At 27.4% G+C, this 11,183-nt stretch overlaps 1 protein-coding gene across 1 annotated transcript in view; it reads left to right on the top strand.

Annotated features, from left to right (window-relative positions):
• Positions 1–10,315: 10,315 nt before the first annotated feature.
• Positions 10,316–11,183, top strand: part of LOC105111585 (E3 ubiquitin-protein ligase SINAT2) — a 4,582-nt gene continuing 3,714 nt past the window's right edge. Inside the window, exon 1 of the mRNA XM_011006987.1 lies at positions 10,316–10,466. The gene's annotated coding sequence lies outside the window, so the exon portion shown is untranslated. The remainder of the gene's footprint in view (positions 10,467–11,183) is intronic.

Here is an 11,183-nt window from a genome sequence, read left to right as displayed (position 1 = left end):
TGACACATTCAAGACTATTCTCATTACAACATCAAAATTGTTTAGCCAAATTTAGTTCGACCCACCTTTTATTTTTAATTTGTATCTAAAGTTTTATAATTCCAATTGAAGCGATATCACTTTTGTTGGAAAGATATTATCCCTTTAACTTTCATGATAACTTATTTTGATTATTTTTTTTGTCGTTTTGAGTCCTAAATCTAACAGAAAGTGAGACGATAAAGCTATTTAGTTTTTCAATTTCTTTCTTTTGACATATAATGAAATATTTTCATTTGTTTTTCTCACCATTCAATGCAATTGTTTCTTCTCTATATAATTTATAACGTCTTTTACCCTATCATCCTACTAATCAATAAATTTTCCCACTTCCTTCAATAAAAAATTAAAATCCTCTTATTAAAATGCATCTACTTTCTTTACATTTCTTTATTTATAAAATATTCAATATTACATAAAGAATTCCATTACTCCCAAAAACTTTGAAATGATCTTAACACAAAGTATAAGCAACTTTCCATTCAAATTCAAAACACAAAATTTCTATTTCATTTCCATTTATTATTCACATTTTAACACATGCTAAGGTAGACATACTCAAACAACATTCATGCACTGTTTTGAATTTTATTCAATTTAACACCTTTATGACCGACACTAACACCCTTTTAAACATTAGGATTTATTTTTTTTCTTGATAGCTCATTATTTTGAGTTGTTTTCATCTATTTCCATCCCAATTACATTAACAAAGCCAGTTTCTCATTTCCCTTAATTTTACCCATGAACCCTAACCTAAAATTTATAATTTAAATATCAATTTCTAATCGTAGTCAATCTAACTTTTATAATCAAGTTTTAAACCTCTTACTCGGTGATAAAGTGAGCTTTGATCCTCAGCTAGTCAAAACTTTTCTGACACTCCCTCTTCACCCCACTTTACCAACCTTTCTTCACATAATTTCCCCAATTTCTTTCACCTTTTTCTTTGTTAATGATTATCTAGAAATTATTTCCTCGCTATTGAGGTTAAATCTTACTCAAATCCCTTTAATTTTGTTGTATTTTCTCTTAATATTTTTAGTGAAAAAGGCTTGAAAATCCTCCCCTTCTTTTTTGTTTTTTGGTTGCCGGCCATTTGAGAAAGACTTTAAGGGCTTTATAGTTTAGGTAAGCACACATTGACCCCAATGGTTTACTTATTTTATTTTTTCCCCATATTTTCTCTTTTTTAACAACTTATGTTATATATTCTTTTGTTTCTTATCCCTTGTCATTTAATTCTATATCTTTGATTTAATTTAACACTTTCCATCTCCAAGTTAATATTTTAATATTCTAGAAATTTTAACCGGTCTTTTATAAAAGAAAAAATTATTCTCACATTGACTTAGGTTAATAGTCAACTCAACTTGTTTCTCAGACTTATCCCAAGTAGACCTCCGAGTAAGATTTTAAAACTATGATAATGATCACTTTTATTCTTATATTGATTCGGGGGTCAACTTCATCAGAGCTTGGCCTTGGATCAACCTCTAAGTTAGGTTTTGAAATTATGATAATAATCACTTTTATCTTTATATTGATCCAAGTCAATGGTCAACCCAACTTGTAACTAGACCTTACCAATGGTCAACCCAACTTGTAACTAGACCTTTCCTCGAATCGAGTTTTAAAACTATAATAATAACCACTTTTATTTTTATATTGACCCGAGTAAATGATTAACTCGATCAATGACCTGAGTCTTGCTCTAGGTTGATCTTTTAATCGGGTTTTAAAACTATAATGATAACTATTTTTATCATTATGTTGATGTGGATTAATTCATATTAACTCTTGTGCAGGGAATTGGATAAGCTTATCTCACCTCTTTTAATAAGATAAAAATTTTCTCCACTACATCAACATTAAACATTACTCAATAATTTTTATACTATCCAAAGATACACAACACAATTTCTTTATGAAATTGTCATGTTCAGTTTATTTTTATTCAACATACCAAGCAATATATTATTAATCAGGATTCTCATCCCACCTACGAAAGGATCAATACTTAAAGGTTTTTTTAATGATATATGCTATCATATGTGTGAGGATGCAGATTTTCCATCAACTATAGACTATAATAAATGTGATTTGAAATTTTATAGGTAAGTGTTTAATGAAAATACCACTTGCTACTTTGCAATTCATTACTTGTTTTTTAGTGAAGTGGGTAGGGAATAAAAGAATAATGCTGCTGGCAACAATTTGGTATGCATCGCATTATTAACACCTAATATTTGCACTTGTTAGAATCTAATCCCTCAGTTTCTCATGCAAAGACATTCCTAGCTCATAGCAGAGCATGTTAATAATGTTTGTGAAAGATTAGACACCGTCCATTTATTATCCTTCTTCCGATTTCTTTTTGCTTTTTTTTTTTCTTTCCTGTATTATATATTCATATTTGAACTTTGATCCCTAGTTAAGCCGGATGCTTAGTTGACCAAGCAATAAATATATCAAGGGATGGATAAAATAATGACGGGGACCGCTTGCATGTCGTGCCCTGTAGAAATCCAAACGATGGTCACGAAGGGCCTGCAAACGCACAGATTCATAAAATATAAATTTTGCTTTCAACAATTTTATTCAATTATAGAATCATATCATGTATTAAAAAAACTTATTAATAATTATCAAATATCAATTTATATCTATGTCTATATTTTTAAGTTTTATACATGTCGCATGTAGTTATAATCCAAAAAATAATAATAAAAATACATCAAAATTGAATAAATTTTTAAATTAAACATTTTCGGTTTGTTTTGTAAAGGACTCTTGGTTATTCTTTTTATGTTATCTATGAATATTTTAGAGAAAATAATTTATAATTATTTATAAATCTGTTAATACTGAAAAGTATATTGAACTTTTTATTTGTATCTATATATTTAATATTTTTCTCACATATATTTAAAAAATATGTATTAATTTAAAACAAAATAATTTATAAGAACTATAAAAATGTAGTGAAGGCATTAAATAATACTTTTATTCAATTTGTATCTCATGTGTGATATAGTTTTATTCAAATTTTATTCCTAAATAGTATTTTTTTATTTAGAATTAATTTTAGTATTTTTAAATTTTTTTTGTTGATATTAGAAAACAAACATAATATCAATACAAAGTTGTGTGAAAATACTACTCGCTAATATATTATATGTATAAAAAACAAATAAAATAATGAATTTGCTTTTAGGGCTATTGGCGTTTGGTTCAAACAACGTTCTTTTTGTGGTTTTAACCTTGAAAATCATTTGGTCTCATACTAGTACAGCCACAAATTCTTAACTCCCGGCACAAACCTCCATGTATATTTTGTTTAGTTATAAGAAGTTAGAATGCGATGTCCCACTTTGCTTAAACTAAATAATTTTTATGATTAATTAACATACTTTGACATATTCTTTACAAGCATACGTTTTTATGTGACACTATTTTTTCTAGTTAATAGCCGACAGTGTAAACCCATATCATTTTCTATGCAAATCAAGTATTTTCTTTCTCGAGCAATGATTATTTTTAGATAATATATCATTAACAATTACACATTTCTTTATCAATACAATGAAAACAAACGTAATTAAGGTCAATAATATATTGCATCATTAGGTAAATAAAAAGTAGACAATCCTCTCAAACTCAACACTTCTTTACGTACATATATACATACATATATATATATATATATATATATATATATATATATATATTTTTCTTAATTTTCTTATATATTATTTATCTATATCTATTCACTTAAGCATATGAGAGCCTCGTTCTATGAGAGACTTATTTTTTTTACAAACGATCAAGTCCATGATCAAACTCACATATCTTAGCCCATGATCAAAACTTGTGGAAAACTTAGTTTTTATATGAAGGTTTTTCATGACTTTATCAGTAGTGCTATTTATAAATACCATTTATAAATACTTGAACAAAAAACTAGTTGATTCTCTTTTATTTCCTTTTAAAAACTCTTTTCATGACTAACAAGACTTTAGCATTTAGTATAAGAGAGAATAATTGATCTCCCTACCACAAAAACTTCATTCCCTGTGGCTCTCCAACAACTCTCCTAGTAAGTACAAGTGCTCAATAATATTATTCTAACCATATAAGAACAACTTTGCACCCTTCCATTTTATTAACAAAAAATTCAACACAAAGCTCCATTACATACACAAGATACACAGGCAACTCCAATCTCAAGAAGGAACATGACAAAATGATATGTAAAGCATACATAAAACTCTAACTCTTTGAGCCACTCTCGTTATGAAAACATACACAAGATACACAGGCAACTCCAATTTCAAGAAGAAACATGACAAAATGATATGTAAAGCTTACATAAAACTCTAACTCTTTGAGTCACTCTCGTTATGAAGAGCACTTATTCACAAATCCTAACTACATACGTGGCTATCTCCATCAATTCTTCTTTGACTTTCAGTTGCATACTCCTTAATGAAAAAAACTTATATATGAGATGAGATGAGCTCCTAAAAATGAATATTAGCTCTACTAAAAGGGGGACTCACCATTTTATCACAAAGGTTTTATATAATCATCTTTTTGAAGAATGTGTTGTTGTAAAGGTTAATATGGATAACTATGTGTCATTTATAAAGGAGTTATATAAAATGTTATAAGCATCTTGGATCTTGTGATATAAAAAAGTAATGTCATGTGCAAAATCTATCAACAACTTTTCATGGATCTGCTAGGGTATGGTATCACAGTCTTGAAGTTGGCTTCGCTCTTGGCCTTTACAACCTTTATATTAAATTTATCTCTCACTTTAGCATTATCATCCTAGTAAAAACAAAAAAAGAATGGAAAAGCTATTTGTCATCACCCAATGAGGAGATGAAATAACTTAAGCATATCTATAAAGATTTAAAAAGAAAATGCTCAATATAAAGGATCTGCTTGAACATATCACCACTGAAGCCCTAATTAATAGAGTCTAAAACTACTTATTATGGGAATGTTTATATACTCTTAATTAGTACTTAAAAATATATTTTCATTAAAGTTTTATATTATCATATTGAACTTAAAGTTTGATTAAATTCCTTAACTTGAGTATGTTTTATAATAACAAGTCTGATAACATAAGATATCTTTAATTTATAGTAAATGTTCATTTTAAATACAGGCATATCTCACAATTTAAAAAATTGATTGATATGTTTAATTATTGAAATTGAGAAGATAAAGAGAAGGCTAAGCTTAAAGAAGAGATGCTGGTTTAATTCAAACTAGAATACCATTTAGGTATTGGATCATAACTGGAGCTGTAAAATATGAATTTAGATTTGGTTTATATGGATGGAAAGCTAATACATAGGCCTAAAACTTTCATGGAGTTCATGATTCAAAACGGTCGTTTTCACGTTCAAATTATAGCAACAAAAGAGAAGTCAAAATCTGTCCTGCAATCTAAATATTGTTTAATGTTCAACCCATATCTTGAGTTCTAAAAGTTCAAATGAGCTTATTCATATTTTATTGGAAAGTTGAGACAAATATCTAAAACTTTCATAAAGACTATCTGTTCAAATTATGATGTTAGCAATGATGTTTTGTTTAGACAATAAGATAATGGTTGTCACCAAGTCAAGAGGTGGTCACCTACTCAATAATTAGAATAAAAGAGTTCAAGTATGCATTTAATTAAATAAACTGATAACTATTTATACAATCGAAAAAAATTATGAAACTCAATTCCTAATCATTCGAAGTTAAACAAGTTCAAACTAATGATTTCAATCGTAGACTTAATTAGGCTAAATAATTTTTTTTTTGTCTAAAACACAAACTAATAAAATTGAGAACCGACCAAATAATAAGGCAACCAAATAAAAATATCATATCAAAACAAATTACATTGCTCAATTAAAAATCAACAAATTATTAAATGATAAATTTAAAAAAAAAAGCAAGAAAAAAACATCCAATTGTGATGGGTAAGATTTAAGAATAAAAAAAAAAGAATGAAAAAGGCCTACACTATTAGGCCTGAAATAACCCACGCGCCTGAGCCTTTTTTTTAAAGGATGAACAGTATGTTGTTCGTCCCTTAAATTTGTAAAAACAAATAGTAGGTGATGTGTTGCCTGCCTTATCTAAATTCCAGCAATCTCTAACTACTATAAAATCGAGTTGTGATGTTTTAGATAAGAAAAATCATTTTCATCCATATTTCAACCCATAAAAAGATCTTAAATACCTTGTAAAACATATCGATGATTGCAAACAATCCAAAAAAGTACCCAAAAGCCCATAATAAGTCTAAAACTAAAATAGTCTCGGAGCTCAAATCTACCATATAAGACAAGTTTAAGGGAAAAAAGCATCTAGGATTAGGGGTGATCATTTTCAGTTCGGTTTGGTTTTTATAAAAAAAAAATAACCAAACTGAATTTAAAAAAAACTGAAACCGGTTCAAACTAAGTGGTTTCGGTTTGGTTTTTTTTGTTAGGACAAAAAACCGTTTCAAACCAGTTTTGCTCGGTTTTTTCTGGTTTGAGTTCGGTTTTTCAGTTTTAAGCTTATAAAACCAAAACCGAACTGAACCGGTTAGTTTTTTAAATTTTAGGTTTATAAAACCAAAACCGAACCTAAATGATTGGTTTTTAAAATTTTAATTGGTTTAATCGATTTTTTTCATAATTTTATTTTTTTATTTTTCTCAGTTTAATCAGTTTTTTAATTTTTTTGGCTAACCCCTACCTAGAATAGGATAAACTCTCATTATCGAAAAAAATCTATTAACACCAAAATAATCCTTTTTTGGTCTTAATTAATGTAAATAATACTTTTTCTACTATCAAAATCTAGCCACTTTCCTTCTTTTTTCTCAAACTAGAAAAAAAATAAAAAATTCGCAATGGAAATCCAAAATAAATTATGAAAGAGATTACAGTGGATGGGTGAACAATAATCCCCCACTCTGCCTTCTAGTTTACTGTGTAATAAAGAGGTATAGATCATCCAATTGTTCCAATTGAAAGAACTATAAGGTTCAACTAATCAAAAGCCTGTGGCATTGTGCGTGTTCGTGGTTATTCAATTTATTTTATAAAGTATAAAAAATTGATAAATAATCCATTTAGTGGGAAAAATAAATATATCATAAATACATAGTTCTTAATGAAACTCTATTGCCTCATCATAATTCTTGGAAATGGTACATTAAATATAAACGTATATAAAAAAATGTTTTATTGATACGATGGTAATATGAATTTGTGATAGATCTACGAAATCCTATATATGAATTATACACAAATGAATAAAAAATTACTTTGATATTTATGATGCAAATATATCATTAAAATAGAGAAATAAAAAAAATTAATTTTCATTGTGTTTACGTATGAGCATATCAAATCTTAATTTATTTAGGAACTAAATTATAAACTTATATGTACAGCTATTTATCTAAATTAATTTGTTTTATATTTATTAAATCCAACTAAAAATTCCTACTGTTATTTATTAATTGAAACAAATTTATAAATATTTTTTCATCATTAAAAATACAAAAACAACAAAAATATAAAAAAACAAAAAAAACCCATAATATGCATATATATATATATGTAATCTAATTTAAATTTTCAATGCATGTTTAATTTAAATGCTTGATTGCTCTCGTATTTTAAGAGAAATACTACAAATTATATAACATATAATTTAATAACTTTATTAAGAAATGACCTCCTTGAAAAATAATAAGGACAATTTTATTTTCTTATATCAAAAATAAATAAAAATATTCAATATAAATCTCAAATTAAAACTACTAATACGAGTTTTTGACTGGTTTAGATAAAAATGAATAAGTTACGAAGAAGCCGAGATGGATTATAAGTCGGTCTAACGGTGCCAAACCAAGACGTGGTCCAGCAATCTGTTGAGAAAAGGACGCAAGCATCCTCCGAATATAGCACTGGTTGGTGCGTGTTCCGAATGTTGTCCACCGGAAAAATTTATTCTGGTTTTAATGTTAAAGATATTCTCCGATCTTTTTTTTTTTTTGCTAATTATATTAACGTTTTTCTTAATAAAATCGTAATGGGATCATCCCTACTTAAATTGTTGCATTTATTTTCAATCAAAATTTAAGTAGATTTTTTCTGTTTAAAAATATTTTTTAATATATTTTTAAATAAAAATACTTTAAAAAACAATTATTACCATACTTCTAAATATTTTAATGTTTTGATTATAATTTGCTGTTGGAATAATAATTATTTTTTAAAGTTTTTTTATTTTAAAATGTATTGAGGTAATATTTTTTGTTTTTTAAAATTTATTTTTGATATTAGTATATTAAAATGATTTTAAAATATCAAAAAATAATTTAAAAGAAAGAAAAAATTAATTTTTTTATATTTTTTAAATATTTTAAAAGAACACGAAAACATATTATCTAAGCACCAACGCTTATATCTGTTGATGTAACGGTTATGATTATTTGCGATTTCTTCATTTACACTTGCAAGGAGGATTCATATCCTAAGGTATTAAAAGTCAAATGCCAAGGTCGAATGAAAAATCACAAGTCGTGACAGCAACAGGCCGGGTCGCTTTACAATGAACAATCAGTGCAGTGTTTGATAACGTGGTGTGGAAGTGGTTTTTAAAAAATTATTTTTTAATTTTAAATTAATATATTTATAATATTTTTAAATTATTTTAATATTACCAAAAATAATTTTTTAAAAATAAAAATTATTATTTTAATATATTTTAAAATAAAAAACATCTTAAAATATAATCACCATCCACACTCAAACAGTCTTAAAACCAAGTTTGGTATCCAGTTGTTAATTATATTTTGGGTGGCAATGAATAAACTATTGTAAATTCTATATTTTGAAGAATTTAGTTGACACTGTTTCTCAAAAAGAAAATATTATTTTTTTTTTCTCCTTAGTTAAAATATGACACTTCACTCAAAAAAGAAAAAAGAATTTAAAAAAAAAATCAAAAAGTAATTTTTGTTGTATTTTTTTTATTTTTTTCTTGTATTAAAATGCTTACCTTCATTTTAAATTCTAAGGTAAATAGATTAAGATACAAAGTAAATTGATGATGAAGGCAGTGTCTGTTTTTAAAGTACAATTTTGAAATTTTTATTTTTTTATTTTTCAAAGACATAAATTCTAAAAATAAAAAATTATTATTTTAATATATTTTTAAAAGAAGAAAGATGGAAAATAAAAAATTATTATTTTAATATATTTTTGAAAGAAAAGGATGGAGTACATTCGAGAGTACAGGATCAGGCTGTTCCTCCTGTAAAGAGTAAACGTCAACTCCAACTGATCATAAAAAGGGTAAAGGGATCCTCAAAAATTTCAAACCTTGCGTGCGCGTACAGTCGTTGGTCCACCACCACTGACTTTCACCATAGGATTAATAATTATGAAAAAATTGACTCCAAATCAGTCCCCAAACTTTTAGTTTCCAGCAAATCAGTCCCTACCCTTACTTTTAGTCACATTTATTATCATATCAGTAGTCCATGATGTCGTCGTCGTCGTCGTCTGTTGGCTTCAAGTTGGGCGGCAGCTTCGAGCTGGGGTAGTTACAAGTCCATAGCTATTAAGAGATAGACTAGGCTCATGTCCAAGTTTATATAAAGGTATTGAAGGTCAATTAAATTACAAAATGTGTGAGATTGTTTGAAAATATTTAAAAATCAAGTAAAGTTTGAGAAGCTTAAGAATTAATTTGATATATAAGTGAATTTATTATAAATGAAAATAATTTAATGATGCTATTATATTATTCAAACAAATTTAGAGCACAATGGTTAATTGAATAAATTTAAAGAACATAAGGACTAATTGATAAAATAAAAAACGTAAGGATAGATTTAGGGTTTCTCCTTGAAAATATAATACTTTCCAAAGAGAACTTGAAATATAATATGTAACTGTATTATTACAAATGTGAATAAATAGATTATATTGTATTAATTTTTATTATTTTATAGAAACAAATTGACGGGGAATTCAAACATGTTAAAGCGAGCAAAGGTTCCAGTGTTCGCAAGATTTTGAATATTAGTGTCTGATCTGTTAGTAGCTATATAATTTGGGGACTGATCTATAGTTACCCTAAAAACAAAACCAATATATATATATATATATAGAGAGAGAGAGAGAGACAGAGACTTGAATAATTATTATTTCTTAACTAGATCAATTTTATTTTTTTTTAAATTTTTATCTAGAGAAAGAACAACAGCTCAATTATTTTCAAAACTCACTAAAAACAAGAAAATATTGTGAACTCACGAATATAAATAGAGAAAACCGAGACCATTTATGCTTTACACCGATGCGAACAAGGCTCCTCCTTTTCTCCTCGTTTTCCAAATCCGGGTAATCCGGAGTCCTCGTGTGTCAATTTTTTTTGTTTAAATTGATTTACTTTTTTGCTTTCTGTCTCCAATTCATGGTCTCAATGTTTTGTCTGAATTTGATTACATATGTAAAGACACAACAAAAAGCTTACAAATTCTCAACTGGGTGTCTCTTGATATTTTGATGTGTTTTTACTTTTGCGATTTGTCTTTGGGTTATTTGTTGGAAACCTGAAATGGGGTTGGCTTGTTTGTTTTCATTGTTGCTTGTGTTTGATTGGGTTGCTTTGATGGTTATTAAGCCAAATGGGAATATTAGATTTTTTTGGGTTGATATTTGGATTGAATATCTATGTTTAATATGGAAAGCGGTTTTCTTTCCTTTTCATATTTTTATTTCGTCTCATGGTTCCTTTGAGGATAATAATATTAAAGTTAATTCCTGGCAGAACCTGATTTGAGTTTTGTTAAAAGGGATTGATTAATTTTGAATTGGGTTTTATTTTTATTTGCTATTTCCGTCTCTTGTTGCGATTCCTTGCTCGCTGGTGTGGATAAAATGGGCACTTTTAGGCAGAATTCAGGTTTATACTTGATTGAGAATTAGAAATGAGGCTGATTTCTCACGCCCTTTTCTCTGGTCAATTTATAATTGCTTTGATGGATACAAGTGTGGGTGGGTGGGTGTTGGGTGTGTGGGTTTTCTTCTTTTTTTTTTGGGGGGGGGGGGGGGTTT

This window comes from Populus euphratica, unplaced genomic scaffold (assembly GCF_000495115.2).
Source record: "Populus euphratica unplaced genomic scaffold, PopEup_1.0 scaffold484.1, whole genome shotgun sequence".
Lineage (NCBI taxonomy): Eukaryota > Viridiplantae > Streptophyta > Magnoliopsida > Malpighiales > Salicaceae > Populus > Populus euphratica.
This window is presented reverse-complemented; position numbering and strand designations above follow the sequence as displayed.